The following is a 16,930-nucleotide window of genomic DNA, read 5'->3' as shown; positions in this document are numbered from 1 at the left end:
TGTTTATTTCCTATTCTGACTTCCCAGTTATGCTGTGGTATCCTTTATCTCAGTCTGATTTATGGTAGAATTGTCTGATTGGTATTCGGTTTTAAGCTCTAAGCGTTCTGGTCATATCTTTTTGTCCTGCATAAGGCCAAGCAAGGGTCTTAGTAGGAATCAGTAGATGTTGGTTGAGTAAGTGAGAGAATGAGTGAAAGAGAGGGAAAGGAGGTAACTGTGGAAGCAGCTTCCTTCTCCGTAGTCACAACGGGAGCCTTGGCATTGTACTTAACGTGTTTTGTGTTTAACACGAAGTACACAGACCCTTTTTGAAGTCTTCATATTCTTAGGTTACTAACTTCAAGCCTTTGAGTGCTTAGGTCTTAAAATAGGACTTCTGTAGAAATAGTAACACATGTGGCACATAGCAGGGGCTCAAAAAAAGGATTATTGGGTGAATTGAATAAATCAAATTATTAAGCAAAAATCGCATCAAGTAAAGTGAATTGTTGTTTTCACTTTCAGATGGTCTCCTAGCACTTTTCTTTACTCAATCCTCTCTGCCCTTCCTCCTTTAACCCATAAAAGACTTACCTTCCTTGTCTTACTTCCTTTTCTCATATCTGATTTCATTCTGTTTACAACTGTCTACTCTCTGAATGTTAGTACCTAGGCAAAAGCCTCTCCCTTGGCATAAACATTTCAATGGAGAGTGGAGTTAAGTATCCAACTTAAAAAAAAAAAGTCTATTTTCATGCCTGCTTTTCTCACCATGGAACAATTTTGTTGGTACTGCCCTCCTTTTAACAAGTTTTTGTGTATTATTTTGTGTGTGTTTGTGTATGTAAGGAATGAATTTGGCTTCTTTGTGACATACTACTATCCTTAGCTAAGATAGAGTTTTTCCTTGAAATTGGAGGTTTGGCCCTTAGTGTAAGTTTCCTGTTGGCCCTCAGGCTTCATCTGAAGGGTTTGTCATTATCTCTAACACAATAAACTTCTAGAACTTGTTCTTTTGCCTTTAGGGCACTGCTGCTCGGGTGGGGGGAACCAGCATGGAAGGAGTTAAGGTTCACAGCCAGCCAGTGCAGCTGGATGGCATTCATAAGGAGGGTTCTTTCTCAAGGCCACAGGAAACCGAGGGCGGCTTTGGACAGGTTGAAGCTGTCAAGTAGGGCAGCCTGGTGAGGAGTGGGTGAGCTCTGCTTTTGAATTTTGCTTTCCATGGAGATTTTTGTTTAGGCCTGGAGCGGGGAGGCCTAAACTGGCTTGAGATTCCTAAAATGTGCCAGCTGAATCAAAAGCCTTAAGTCATAGGGCCACTAACAGTTCTGCCTGGGAGGTTGTACCTTTTGTAAACAACATCACGTAGAAGGAGAAAGCAAAATTCAAGCCTTCATGAGGAGGACACCTGGCCAGCCCAGAATAAGGTAAATGAGAAGTGGGGCATCCGTTTCAGGTGAGCTGAGTGGATCCATGTGGAATCCTGTTTGGGAATATGGCTGTTGCAAATATAGACCTGTGTTTTAGAGTAATTAACTCAGAATCCAACACCCTAGTTTTCTAAAATGATAAGAAAAAACACAGATGAACCCTGTTTAAGATTCTTCTGCTGAAGTGAATCAAGAGAGTGTCTTTAACAGTTTCTTAGGCCTCGGGGAAGAGGTTTTGGATCTTACAGAGGGGACTGATTCACAGACTCACTAGTTTTACTGAGTCTACATATATAACCAAGAAGATTCTGGATTAGTAAACAGACATTGGCCAAGCTTGGGGTAGCCCATATGGTCACCTTCTTTAGAGTATAGATGTTTCATGAATCCAACTACTTAACATTTACAAATTTATAACAACGTGTTTATAACTTATCAGGAAAGAATTACAGGCAGCCCCCAATTCCAAAAAGGATTGTGTTCTAAAAGTTCATGATAATTTGGAACTCAGCATGAGTTTTCCAAGGAAACAGTTGTGGAAATGGTGGTAAAGGTCCCAGTTTAGTCCCCCAATTATATTAACCATTACGGTACTGGCTTCCCCTTCCCTCTTCCCAGGAAAATTCTTCCTCTCTGTGCTTTGTGCTGATGCAGGAGAGTTGGCCAGGGTGGAGTTGAGCACCGGGATGTCAGTGGAGCAAATCTGCTGCTTCTGAGGCTACAGGGTTTGTGGAAAGGGTGAGGTGACTAAGGAAAAATGAGGAAATTGGGGGCTGGGCTTGCGGTGAGAAAGACTGTCAGGCACTGAAGGCACTGCGAGTGATAAGGAGAAGGGAAGGGCTGGGTGGTTGGGAATTAGGCTGCAGTGGATTTGCTTTCCCTCTTTTCTTCTTTATTGTTCCTATCCCTCCCCTTTCACCCTCCCCAGTCTCCTTTCTCCTGAGTGTAAGAAACTGAGGGAGGGGGCCTGGATGGTAAGGAGTGGCACTAGGAAGGCTGAGCGGCCAAATCTCAAGGGGAAGGAGGGTGAAGCCAACGAAACATAGCTTTAGGTATTCCCAGGTAAGTCATCATTGGGCCATTGCTCTGGGTTCTCAGAAGCAATTTTGTCTGAAGTAAGATTGTGAGCCACTTTGGAGTATTCCAGTGCGTTTGGGGTATAGTTACCCTCTTCCTTGATATGTTTCAGACATGATAAATCTAAAACAACTATCAGACAGTGGGCCTTTTTCTCTCACTGGCATGCAGGTGATGAGTGCTCATTTACTACTGTTATTTAAGAAGTGTGATTTCCATAAGGAAGTTCCTCAAGTTTGGGCCTCTGATATTAAAGAGTTAGGGACAAATCGCAAACTATTCGTGCCCAAACATTGGAATTTTCCTCTTAAAAGTGTAGCCGATTTCTTGATTCTATAACCAAGAAAAATTTTCCCTGGAAACATTCCAGGGTTTTCCTCCGTTGTTTTAGTTTGTCCTTATTACAAGCACTTGGAAGAAAATGTGTGGTAATTGGGTTTTCCTGGGTAATGTAGCAAGTCCTCAGTTTATTTACTGCACAAGGCTGACCATGTGTCAAGCACTGTGCATTCAAAGGTGGAAGGGGGTGCTCCTCCCTAGGAGTTTCTGCCCAGTGAGGTGGCTCAGTTATAGGACACATGGTTTTGGTAATCCAAGCTTTGTCTGAGTTATATCCGACGCAGGGTGCGTGACTTCACAGAGATGGTGACACTTGACCTAAGGCTTATAAAATGGACACGATTGGATTTGGCATTTAGGAGGTCATTTTCTAACCTGGGTAAGAGCAGCTTCATTGTTTGTTTTCTCCCTATTTTAAACACAAAACTGGGCTTAAAGAGCTGCCGAATGGTATTTCAAGTCTCAAATCCCATTATGGCATTTGTGTCATAAATCTTCAGACCCAGTCTAGAAGCTATCTCTCTTGGGTTGCATTTACCATCTAGTGGTATTGTTGGGTTTTAATATAATGATGAAAGTATAAATTAATAACCCCTAGTGAGCATTTCCATGGTTGTCATAGCACCAGTGAGATTAAGCTCGCTTAGAAGGTGAGGGTTGGGACTCATGTGTCTCAACAGCAGCCCTTTCCTGTAAGTTATTTTCAGCATCAGCTCAGGAAATATCAAACATTTGTATGGCTCTTTAACTCTGTGTTTCTTGTGTTGGAACCATAGCCACACAGGTTTGGCAAATCTATTTGTTTACACACTTACCCTACATTTGAAACTGCGGATTTTATTTCTTGGCAGTAAAGCTTTTCTTTTTTCCTTTTAAATACGTATTAGGAATTAGTTAAAGTGCAGTATTTTGTCCAACTACATTACTTTGGTTTCATTCTTGCCAAAACAGATTAAGTGATATTTTATCAAATATATATGTTTTTAAGTGATAGAACGTCACTTTATACTTTTAGAGTGCATATTTTTAGCCAGAGATGGAAAAACAAACATCCTACATTGTGATTGTGTGTACACACACACACACACGCATCCTGTCTTCCTTGGTAAAAATATATTGTTTTGAGATAGCTTACATTTGCACATTTGGGGGAAAAAAGGTGGCATTATTTTTTAAGATAAATGATTGTTTTTCCATTGCTAGGTTTTTATTAAATTTTGAATAAAAATCAAATATGTATTTTAAAAATTTAGCCAAGGTTCTCATTTTGTTTTCATAAAATTGCAATTAGAAATTATATCAGTGGGGCTTCCCTGGTGGCGCAGTAGTTGAGAGTCCGCCTGCCGATGCAGGGGACACGGGTTGGTGCCCCGGTCCGGGAGGATCCCACATGCTGTGGAGCGGCTGGGCCTGTGAGCCATGGCCACTGAGCCTGCGCGTCCGGAGCTTGTGCTCCACCACGGGAGAGGCCACAACGGTGAGAGGCCCGCGTACCGCAAAAAAAAAAAAAAAAAATTAGTGATTTTCAAAAATGAACACACTGAACAAGGAGGTGGAGCTGGGGCACAGGACCATGGAGGTGTGTCCAGTGTGGTGTATCTTGGCGTGGCTTTTCAGCATCAGCATTGCACGGTCCAACTGGATCTGACCCTCCAGGTGACAATGACACACACATAGCCCTAACAGTTCGCAAGTTGGGAGAGGGGTATAGGTTTAAATGCAGGTGGTTTGAAGGAGGTATGTTTAATAAAGGCTTTGATTTAATCTTGAAAAAAAATTATATCAGTGAGATAGAAATTGCTTTGCAAAGTGAGATTCTGACCTGTTTTCTGGAGAAATGTTCCCAACATGAACTTTTTGGGAAAGGGCAGATGTGGGAAGGATGACAAAGAGGGCCTTCATTCTGTTCCTAAGCATTTTTAATTCCTGTAAGGACCTGATAGATAAAGATAATCAGGCAATCCATCAGTCTGTGAATGGATTAATCATATTAGTCGCATATTTGGAACCTAATGAATTTTTGCAGTAGAAATAACCAGAGTAGGAGTTGGGTTCCCAGCCAGCCCATAAGAGCATCGTTAGTATATGAAAAACGCAATGGAAAGTAACAGGAAGTGAGACGGGGACAATAGCATTAAAACAGAACAATAAAGTTAAATAAATCGCTTTTATGACTCTTAAATGCTGGTGTATCCAAAGAGGAAAAGGTTAATGTGTTGATGAGGAAAATATTAAGGGAGGAGGGAACAGGATGAAGAGGTGGAGAAGATGACCTTTGGCTCACCAGTCCTCCAGGTGGTTCAGGGGAATTCCAGATGCAGCCTCCTGTTCAGACATAAGGGGATGAGTGTATTCAGATTTCAGGTATTCATAAGTAATGCCTGTGCTTGTATGATACTTTGGTAAGCTTTCTGTGTTCTCCCAGACATTTCTTTTAAATGCATCATCTTTTCCTGGAGTTGCATAGATTAATTTGGTATTTAGGGAAAGCCCTGTATTTAAAAAATAGACATGTTTATATGAGCCTGTTTATTTTAATACTTTATTGAAACTATATTAGGTACAAAGAGAAGGTCGAGTCATGGTACTTTTGGGTGTGGGAAGCTACAAAGCAGTGCTGACCTTTTTATTAAAGACTGAGTTTAAAAGTTAAGTTCAAGAATGGAACTGCCGAATTTCTTCTGGGTGGTATGGAAAAACTACTTTGGTGGTTTGGTCTGGGTCTGGTAATTGTGGATCTGTGGAGGGAAAAGAGTATTTGCAAGTAGTTTTGACATCAGGCAAAGACAGCCTATCACTGGGGCTATAAAAATTGGGTCTGTAAAATAGACTCTCCGTGGAGTAAAGTACTGTGATAGTATTTCCAGAAAGGACAGCTGTCTTCTGCAGTTTTCATTCAGTTTTCTCATCCCTTCATATTTACATGCATCCATTCTGGTTCCATGTAAGTGTGAATTGGAGTAAGGCTGTATTAGGTGTTATTACCCTTTTATATATAAAGAAACTGAAGCATAGTGGTGGTGACTTCAGGAAAAAGGGGCAAAGATGGAAATGCAACTGGATTAGTGGTTCTGAGCCGTAACATTCAAGGGTCTGTTTACCAGACTATCCCGTTTATCAAAGTGTTTTGGTTTCTGCTTCAGGAAAGGTAAAATAATAAACACTGAACAAAGCAAGTCAGTTTCCCCTGAATGTTTGGATAAAAAATAAAAGGAAAACAAACACATTTAGCCTTTTTCTGTTTGAAATAATGTAACTGCTTGTTCTTTTAGCTCCTGTGGATTCTGTTGAAAACTTTGTTTTACTTAGATCATGTATTTTTTTAAAGTCAGTTTCTTGGTAACATATTTATAACAGTTGATATACTTTGGCATATGTTATTATCACTTGAAACATTAGGAATTAAAGTATAGACTTGGTTTTTAATAAACTTAGAATAGCGTGGTTTTGTTTTGTTTTTTTCCCCTTAATCTGATAGGCAGTTCTGATTTGAATTGAATGGCAACTGTAATTTCAAATCCAGGAAAGAAGATATAATGAATAAATAAGGATTAACTGGTAACTGTTTTTTCCCCTCTTTCTGTTGGTCTTTAGATGTATCTACAGTCATAAGTAAACAGAGATTTCAATTTAAATGAGTAGTTTTTTCACTACTTAATTTTTCTTTCAATAGCTCCACTATTAGAAACAGGAGAATGAAGCACAGTTCCTCTCTAACGCTCTGTTAGGTTGCTAGGTTGCGGGAAGGACTCCGGAGAGGGGAGGGAGGGGTAAATGATGAGATCGTTCACTAGTCCAGGTATGATTTATTTGTTAGCAAAAGTTGGGGTGAAGACATTTAAATGAGGGCCTTTGGGATAGTTTGAAAAATTTGGAAAGTATGTCTTTTAGTGACTTTAGGTCAAATGTAGTCATAGAATCATTAAAGTTTAAAACTAAAGGAGTCATTACAAATCATTCAACCCAACCTCCTCATTCACTGATAAGACCAAGCACAGCAAGATTTGTTGACTTTCCCACACCACAGAGATGGGAAATTGCAAAACCATGGCTCCAACCTGGTGCTTCAAAATACCACGCCACTTCTAATGCTGCTGTGGAAGCATTACAGAGACAGCAAGATTTAGAAAACTCAAGAGATCTTAGTTGCAAAAAGTTTCAGGATTGCTTGTACCATTGCCTTTTTTTTCTCCTGCTATGACAGATATTGTTCCCTCTATCAGGAAGGAGGGCTGCTGCACAGCTGCATATGAGCACAGGATTATATGACTCCTGTTTTTTCTTTTTTTTTTTTTTTTTTTTTTTTTTTTTTTTTTTGTGGTATGCGGGCCTCTCACTGTTGTGGCCTCTCCCGTTGCGGAGCACAGGCTCCGGACGCGCAGGCCCAGCGGCCATGGCTCACGGGCCCAGCCGCTCCGCGGCATGTGAGATCTTCCCAGACCGGGGCTCAAACCCGTGTCCCCTGCATCGGCAGGCGGACTCCCAACCACTGCGCCACCAGGGAAGCCCCTGACTCCTGTTTTTTAAACGGTGATTTCAGGGAGGTTGAGTGTTCAAACTAAGCGGAAACTTCCAGCCAACAAGTATCTGATGCTGCTAATATATGTTAGTATATGAGTATTTCTTCCCTTCAACTCTCTGATTCTCACCATCAATCCAGTTTTTTCCCCACTTCACCGAAACTTTATTATCAGACAATATCAAGGATAAGAAATGCTGTTAACAGCAGATAGCATGGATTCCATGTTTAATACTAACAGCTACGATTTACTCCGTATTTCTGACATGCTAGGATCTCTCACAAGAATTATTTAGTCCCTATTATCCTATAAGATAGATATTATCTTCTGTTACAGATGAGGAAACTAACACTTTAATGAGGTTTAGTAACTTGCCCAGGGGCACACAGCTGATATTTAGATAAACTCAGTATGGAACCAAGTTTTCTGATCCTGAGACATAATGATTTTAAATCAGAACATGTTCATATTATAGAGTTCTGTCTACCCAGGGGACCATGATTGAAAAAATATTACTGTCCCTAATTTGTTCACTGTCTAGAGGAAAGACACGGGGACACCTGCAGTGATATGTATAGAATTTAATGAGCAGTTTCAGAGCAGCATGCAAAAAGAGCTTGTGAATTGGAAAGGTTTTATCATTAGAAAATAGATACTTCAGTCATTGAAAATGGAAGTAATCATTGCCATGTTTGCATTTGGTCAGGTTAGTAGTGGTTACTATTCAAAAGTTAAAATGGTTTCTGTCATTTACCAGTTGCATGTGGACATCAATGACACAGAAAAGAATCATGCATGTCTCATATTTCCCCACTGATTTACATGATACTTGCTTTTTTATCTGTTATCCCAGTTCCTCATTTCATTTTCTGTCAAGTACTTTCTGAGCTCTAAAGCACTGTAGTTTAATATTAATTACTATTTATGGATTCTCCAAAGTAAATAATTTTGTAGGGCTGAAATACCTCTTATGATAACATAATATCCTTATTATCTTAATGAAAAATTAGATTTAAGTAATGGTAGGGTTTTTTCCCCAAAGAGGCAGGTGATAATACAGTCTCCCTAGTTGAAGATTAGAGGAGGTAGGATTTCTGGAGCCTTTTGAGTTATGAAAGTATAAGACCTGGAAACTGGGCAAGAGAGCACATTCAGTTGGGCTGTAGGTTGAAAGAAATTCTTAGATAAAGCTTTTCTAACATCATTGCTGGGACCGCTGACACGGGTCACAATCACTGACCCTCTCCACCTGCGGGCTGGCAGAATCTACCTCCAAGGGGAAACTGATTGAGATGCCTCTTTGTGACTTTCTAATTCAGCATCTATGTTCATCCTGTCTAGGCTCAACTAAACCTGGCTAGTCTTCATTTTAAGCAAATAATGGTATAAATCATATTATAGAAAACATTTAAATTCCTTCTGTGCACATCCTGCTGGAGATTTCAATACTGTGTTGGCATAAAATAATTACAGTGCTTATAACAGACTTCTCTGAAGCAAGCCTGGTAAAACCTCTACTTGGCTGTTAAAGGTAGATACGTGTATATGAAAGTACTCAAACTATTTCATGTTCAATATCCTATAATTCTAATGTTTAATGAATTTTAAGTTTTTTTCTCTCAATTTAATCCAAATTAAAAATCTACCCAGAAATAGCTACACAATTGGCTTCATCATCAGGATGTTTCATTGTCAAAGGCACGTAAATCAAGTTTTTAGTCTACAAACGTAGATACATATATGTTTCACTGCTCTACATCACATGTTTGCTGCCTCTCCTCTTCTCCATGTTCTATGCTAAAACAGAAGATGGAAAAGGGACAGTGGAGTGGTACTGCTTTGAAGGCTTTTGTTCTAGGAGCCAGCTGAAATCCCATGGCCTCAGTCTGCCACTTTTCCATGACTCTGATGCCCAGAGACTCCTACCTAATGACAGTTGCTTTCAAAGGCGTCTGGTTCTCATGTAGACATAGTGACATTTTAACTGCTAGAGGGATACTTCCAAGTGATTTTATTCCCAAGTGGCTAATCGGTGACTTTAGAGAGAGTTGGGTTTTTAGATTTCATTTTATAGAATTTATATGGAGACTTTTAGTAAAATATAGGTTTTTACTTTTATAGAAATTGATAATCTTAATTTTCCTTTGGATAAACCAGAAACCAAATAGTTACTGTTACCTCTTATTGTTCCCTTCTCTCAGGCTGGTCTCAGCATTTGGAAATTGCAGGAGTGAGGTGGAATCAGACTAGAAGTCAGAGAAATTAAGGACATTAATTTCCTATCCACAAGGAATTTACAATCTGGTTTACTGTTTTTTAATTGAAATTGTTATTGACATAACTGTAGATTCACATGCAGTTGTAAGAAAAACTAGCTATACTTTAGCAAGATTCCCTTACTGGGAACATTTTGCCCAACTATATAGTAAAATAGCACAACTAGGATATTAACAGATACAATCCACTGACCTTACTTAAATATGCTCAGTTTTACTTATACTCAGTGTGTGTATATGTATTTAGTTCTATATAATTTTATCAGGTGTGTAGGTTTGTATATACACAATCACAGTTGAGATACCATACAATCCCATCACCACAAAACTCCTTCTTGTTGCCCTTTTATAACCACACCCACCTCCCACCTACCTCACTCCCCAATCCTTGGCTATCAATACTCATTTCAAAAATGTTATATATAATAGAATCATACAATATGTAACCCTTTGGGATTGACTTTTTTCATTTAGCATAATTCCTTGGAGATTCATCCATGGTGTTGCATTGCATCAATAGCTCTTTCCTTTCTATTATTGAGTAATATTCCAGTTAAAGGACATCCAGTTAAAGGGCCATTTCCACTGTTTGGCGCTTACAAATAAAGCTATAACGGACATTCATGTAAAGGTGTTTGTGAGAACATATATTTTTATTTCTCTAGGATCAATGCCCAGAGGTACAATTGTAGGTTATATGGTAACTGTATGTTTCGTTTTTAAGAAGCTGCCAGGTTGTTTTCCAGAGTAGCTATGTCGTTTTACTTTCCCACCAGCAATGTGTGAGTGATCCAGTATCTCTGTATCCTCACCAGCACTTGGTGTTTGTCACTTTTTTATTGTAGCCATTCTGATAGGTGTGTAGTGACATCCCATTATGGTGCAATTTGCATTTCCTTAATGGCTAATGATGTTAAATATCTTTTCATGTGCATATTTGCTATTTGTATTTCTTCTAAGGTGAAATCTGTTTCTTCTGCCCATTTTCTAATGAGAATTCTGGTTTTGTGTTTTAAAGAATTATTTTGTAATTAAGCATCATTTGGTGGCCTATTCCCTGGATGATAAAATTCAAACTCCCTAGCTTAGTATATAAGACTTTTTGTGGTCTGGCCTTTCTAATCTCATGATCTTACCCATTTATATAAGATTGACCAACATTCGTAAACACCCTGTTCCTTTTCATAGTTTTGTTCTACTACCTGACATACCCTTTCCCCCAGACAGATTATCTCTCAACCCTGTAGACCTTATTCAAAAGCTACCTCTCAAGGAGGTCTCCTCTTCCAAAGTAGGAAAGGTAACAAAATACCTCTAGTTCCACCTAGCTACTTATCCATCTACTCAGTTCTGTTTTTCTTTCCAGTACTTCCTATTCCTGTCAGTAATATCTATTTATTTATTTGCTCATCTGTCTCACCTACTAGAGTATGGCCTACATGAATGAAAGGCACTTAGTTTTTTTTTATTGAAGTATAGTTGATTTACAATGTTTTATTAGTTTCAGGTATACAGCAAAGTGATTCATTTAAATATATATATTTTTTCAGATTCTTTTCCATTATAGGTTATTACAAGATATTGAATATAGTTCCCTGTGCTATACAGTAAATCCTTGTTGTTTATCTCTTTTATATATAGTAGTATGTATCTGTTAATCCCAAATTCCTAATTTAGCCCTCCCCACCCCCCAGCCCCATTTCCCCAGTGGTAACCATAAGTTTGTTTTCTATGTCTGTGAGTCTATTTCTGTTTTGGAAATGAGTTTATTTGTATATTTTTTTAGATTCCACATGTAAGTGATATCATATGACATTTGTCTTTGTCTAACTTATTTCACTTAGTATGATAATCTCTAGGTCCGTCCATGTTTCTGCAAGTGGCATTATTTCATTCTTTTTTATGGCTGAGTAATACTCCATTGTGTGTGTGTGTGTGTGTGTGTGTACACACACACACACACACACACACACACATCTTCTTTATCCACTCGTCTGTTGATGGGTACTTAGTTTGCTTTCATGTCTTGGCTATTGTAAATAGTGCTGCTGTGAACATTGGGGTGCATGTATCTTTTCAAATTATGGTTTTCTTTGGATATATCCCCAGGAGTAGGATTTCTGCATCATATGGTGACTCTATTTTTAGTTTTTTTTTTTTTTCTTTTTGCGGTACGCGGGCCTCTCACTGTTGTGGCCTCTCCCGTTGCGGAGCACAGGCTCCGGACGCGCAGGCTCAGCGGCCATGGCTCATGGGCCCAGCCGCTCCGCGGCATGTGGGATCTTCCCAGACTGGGGCATAAACCCGTGTCCCCTGCATCGGCAGGCGGACTCTCAACCACTGCACCACCAGGGAAGCCCCATTTTTAGTTTTTTAAGGAACCTCCATACTATTCTCTGTAGTGGCTGTGCCCATTTACATTCCCACCAACAGTGTAGGAGGGTTCCCTTTTCTCCATATGAGAGGCACTTAATTTTGTTACATTGATTTATCCCCAGTGCCTAGAACAGTGCTTGGCATACAGTAGGCACATAGTAAATGTTTATTGAAGGACTGAATGAGCAAGTGAATTTGTGGATACTTGTGTTGCCACTCCCTTCCATAGCATATTGCCTGGCATATCCTGTTTGTAGCATTATAAAAGTAATAGCTAACATTTACTGTATTGACTGTATACTAAGCAGTACAAGGCACACCTTTCCTTGTTCAGTGATTGCACAACACTAACTTATCCTTGTTTATTAACCTTACTCTTACTGCTCCCTCCAAAAGAGGAAACATGAGGTACATGAAATATAAGAATAAATAGTGTAAGAGATTATAAGCACATTTGTATCCTTGGCCCCAGCACATTCCTGGCACAAGCCAGGTGACCATAGGTGGTCACATCTGAGTAAATAGTTGTCAGGTTATATATTGCTTTTACTTGCGTGAGGTCAGAATCCAGCTGCATTTTGAGTAAACCAGGCTTCCAGAATGCACAGGAAACACCTGTTAATTTTGGAAAGCAATTACACTGATTTGGAGAATTACTGCTGTTCACTAAAACAAAGCTTCCTTGGAGAAGAGAAGTGGAGTTAAAAGGCCTCACATGCATCTGTCTTTATTAATTACGTAGTGAGCACCCTTCCATGTGATGGATTAGTGACACAGGAAACATTCCAACTCTCATTCCACTAGTCCTTTTATCAAACCTACAGAAGGAAGCCATGGAGTCTAAATTCCCATGTCAATCAAAAGCAGTTTTTAACAATTTCTTAAGTAGTACAGATCTTAAGATCTTCATATGCTATTCAGAAAACACAGACAATTGTATCACTAAAAAAATCAAAGTTTTATAAAACTCTTCTTAGATGAAAGAACTGTCCCTGTGTCTTACGTGTAAAACTGAAAGTAAAAATATCTGGGCAGTCTGTAGGTACCTTTGGAGGTAGCAGAAATGTACTAAGATATCCCAAAGTCAAAAGCCTTGTAAAGGGCCTGATGCAGCTTTTTATTTTTTTATTTTTTTTAAGAGCTGTCCACACAAAATTTACTTAAAATTTTAAAACTCAGATAGGTCACAAGTAAAAGGATAAAGACTTTTGCTTATTACCCGGTTAAGTAGTTCCTACCAGACCCAGCTATGCCACAGATAGCAAATATAATTTAAAGAAAAATGCACACACAAACTTACAAAAATTATCCAAAGGCAGCAGGTTCTGAAGGCAAGTCAATACTTGGAAGTGGTTACACATTCTTCAGCTTTAGCTTGAGTGCTGGCTAAAGTCTGCATTGTGTAAAGGATAAAATCCTAAAAAAATAAAAAAAGATAAAACCCACAGTCTTTCTGGCCTAAAAAATCAGAGGCAGAATGTAAGGCATCCATATTTGCTAGAAAATAAGGTTTTTATTTATTTATTTTTATTGATCTTTGCTGTTGTTTTGTTTTTTAAATTTTTATTTATTTATTTATTCACACACACACTGTATTTTATTTTTACAAGAGATAAATAAGCTGATGCCAAGGATTGTAAATGGATGACCACAACAAAAGCAACAATGATTGCAATTACCAAACACGAAACACACTCATACTATGTCATAATATTGACATTCAGTACAGTAGTCCTCCACTGTAACAGCTCCTTTACTTTGCAGTGAAAATTGATTTGTGTATATATATATTTTTTTAATTGGGTTGAACTTTTTTTTTTTAATTTTATTTATTTATTTTTGCTGTGTTGGGTCTTCGTTTCTGTGCGAGGGCTTTCTCTAGTTGTGGTAAGCGGGGGCCAGTCTTCATCGCGGTGCGCGGGCCTCTCACTATCGTGGCCTCTCTTGTTGCAGAGCACAGGCTCCAGATGAGCAGGCTCAGTAGTTGTGGCTCACGGGCCTAGTTGCTCTGCGGCATGTGGGATCCTCCCAGACCAGGGCTCGAACCTGTGTCCCCTGCATTAGCAGGCAGATTCTCAACCACTGCGCCACCAGGGAAGCCCCAATTTGTATATTTTTTGATGCAGTTTTTATTTTGATATATATGGGGAAATGCTCAAACGGTTTAGCTACAGAAAACATGTTTTCCCTTATAAGGTGAAATATTCATAAAATTGTCCCAGGATTTGAACATCTGTCTGCTGGAATATATTATTTCAGACTCTTTGCTCCACTGTCTCCAAATAAAGTGTGTTATGAATCCCAGTATGGACTCGTTGGGTATCCAGATGGGAAAGATGTAAGAGTCTTACCTAAGAAAGTTATGAAATCTTTTAGAAAAGTATTAACTTAAGAAAACTCCTTACATTTATCTTTTAGAATTCTCACTCTGTAACAGGTAAAATCCCATGTCTTAGCTGTTAAGAAGCTAGGTAAAATATGCTTATGGATTTGCACAGATAACCTGTGAAAGCTATTTAATAGATTACATCTTTCCTCAATGTATTACGTACTGTTTCTAGTTAACAGGTACTTACTGCACGTTGACTGTGTGCTGGGAACCATATTTAAGGGAGTATAAAAAGAACTCTTAAAATGAAAACTGATATGAAGGTTTTAGTGAAGAATGTAAAATAAAGATCTAGAGGGTTAAAGTTTTCTATGACTATCAAAGAAATGGGTTTTCATCTTAATAAAAATGCATGAAATCTTTTTGTAGGACAAAATTTAAATTCTATAAAAGTAAGAAAATACATCAGCTCTAATAGGTTCAAGAGTTGTTTTGATGGTAAAATGACTTTAAGTACGTTTTTATACCCAGTTATTTGAATAACTGTTGATGCTTTCATACTGTAGGCTAAAATGAGATCTTAGCCATTTTCTGGAATGTGGCATCATTAGATTGGCCCTCGATGGTAGGAATTCTAAGCCACTTTAATTCATATTGAGCCCTTTCACTGTTAAGAAACAAAGTATTTTTGTAGGCTCTTCTATAACTCAACAAGTTAATGTCTTCTCTGCCTACTCATTGAAATTTTGGCCCCAGTAAATATTTCTGCTGGCCTTTCCACTAATGGAAAGTGGAAAAGCTCTGTGGGGTGGATCCATGAGTGAAATCTGAGTATGAACAGAGGTGTTGGAGTTTATAGAAGCCTCCATTTCACTATACTTACCTGATGCTAAGGTAAAAACATTCTTTCTTCCCTGGGTTTGCCTTACAGGGAACTTATCTTTTTCCCTGATAGGGAAACACTAGACACTACAGAAGGTTAGAAGTGTGTTCATTTATAAGCTGTCTACAGGAAACACACTAAAAATCATTGCCGTAATCCACATGTCAGCATGGTCTGATTTTCTTTTTGCATTTTGGTGGAGGTCCAGATGAGGATGACTGTCTCCAGTCCATCCTTTCTCTTGCCTTTGACCTTTCCTTCCTAAGTATTAAAAAAAAAATACTGTTTATGAGGAATGCTTGAAATAATTCAGATAAGTAAGCTTGGAGAAGGGAGAATGGGGGTTTTCAATCCTTTACATATTATTATTTTTTAATTATAAAAGGTATATAGAATCCTTTAAAAAAAAAACTCAAATGTACATAAAGTGAGAAGTAAAATGCTCCCTCCTTTCTCTCTCATTGTCCCCCTACATTCCAGTTGAGAGGAAGGGGTTTTGTTTGTTTGTTTGCTTTTTAATATGGAAAGTTTTAGGATAAATGGAAAGTTTAGGGGTAGTTCATCTCTGTCCCTAGGAGGCTATTGTTATCTTGGAGGTATGTGAGAAAGGCAGAGGCTGTCAGTCCTATTTCCCCCTTGGCAGGAACAGTGTCTTCCTTCTTGCCTGTCACCTCAGTACCTAAAACCAAGCCTAACCCACCAGGAGCTCAGTAAATGGCCAGGGTAACACACATCACAGATGGAAGAGCGGATGACACTTTGTCTTTTTAACCTGCTCCTTATTTTTCTCCTCTTCCCCTCTTTCCTGGTATCTTAATTTCTCCTTACTTCCCTCCTCTCTTCTTTTTTTGTGCTTTTAGCTAATGGCTCAGAGCAGATGATCAGTGTTTTGAAGGGCTGTCTACTAGACTCTTTCTGCTATTTAGTCCCATATGAAAGTCTGTACGGGTACTTGGCTTTACATTGCGAAGTGAAGTTCATATTAGCAAAGAAATCAGCAACTTCATTCCATAAGTGACACTTGCTTCTTATGTCATTCATAGGCCATTTCAGCCTGTTTGGTCTTTGAGGTTGTCATCATTGTGATCATTATGTACCAAAGAGGGATGAAGCTATTTATTTATTTATTTGGCTGCGTCTCATGCGGGATCTTAGTTCCCCGACCAGGGATCGAACCCATGCCTCCAGCAGTGGAAGCACAGAGTCGTAACGACTGGACCACCTGGGAAGTCCAAAGCTAGGTTTTAGAAAGATACTTTAAAAAGTATTTTGAGACCTAGCAGGATACCTTTAAGTCATTTATGTTGGTGATGGAAATTCTTTTATAAACAGGAGACTGTATTGTGATAGGCGTGAAACCATTATTATTCTGAGCTTTGGATCTTAACTGTACAGGTAGTAAGCTACCACAAAGAAGCAGTGAAATTAAACATGGAAGCCCAGGAGTGACCTGCAAAACCACAGCTCACATGATCTCACTGCAGGAGTTCTTTACTCAGACGTGTGCACTGGAGGAGTTCTTTACTCAGAAGTGTGCGCTGGTGATGAGCTGTTTCACATGACTGATAATGCAGAAGCTTCTCTCTGCTGTCTTTTTTGCTACAAGTCTAGACTTTTAAGTGTCTAGAATACTAATTTATTTTTTTTAATATTAAAGATGACCCCCTAAATATATATATGAGGAGAAAGAGAGTACACACGGCAAGTGAGCTTTC

The 16,930-nt window shown here is 38.9% G+C and overlaps 1 protein-coding gene across 2 annotated transcripts in view; it reads left to right on the top strand.

Moving 5' to 3' along the window:
• FGD6 (FYVE, RhoGEF and PH domain containing 6) overlaps positions 1–16,930 on the top strand; it is a 110,152-nt gene that overhangs the window by 8,497 nt on the left and 84,725 nt on the right. The gene's annotated exons all lie outside the window — the stretch shown is intronic.

This window comes from Delphinus delphis, chromosome 11 (assembly GCF_949987515.2).
Source record: "Delphinus delphis chromosome 11, mDelDel1.2, whole genome shotgun sequence".
Lineage (NCBI taxonomy): Eukaryota > Metazoa > Chordata > Mammalia > Artiodactyla > Delphinidae > Delphinus > Delphinus delphis.
Note: the sequence above shows the minus strand (reverse complement) of the source record. Positions and strands in the feature narration are given on the sequence as shown.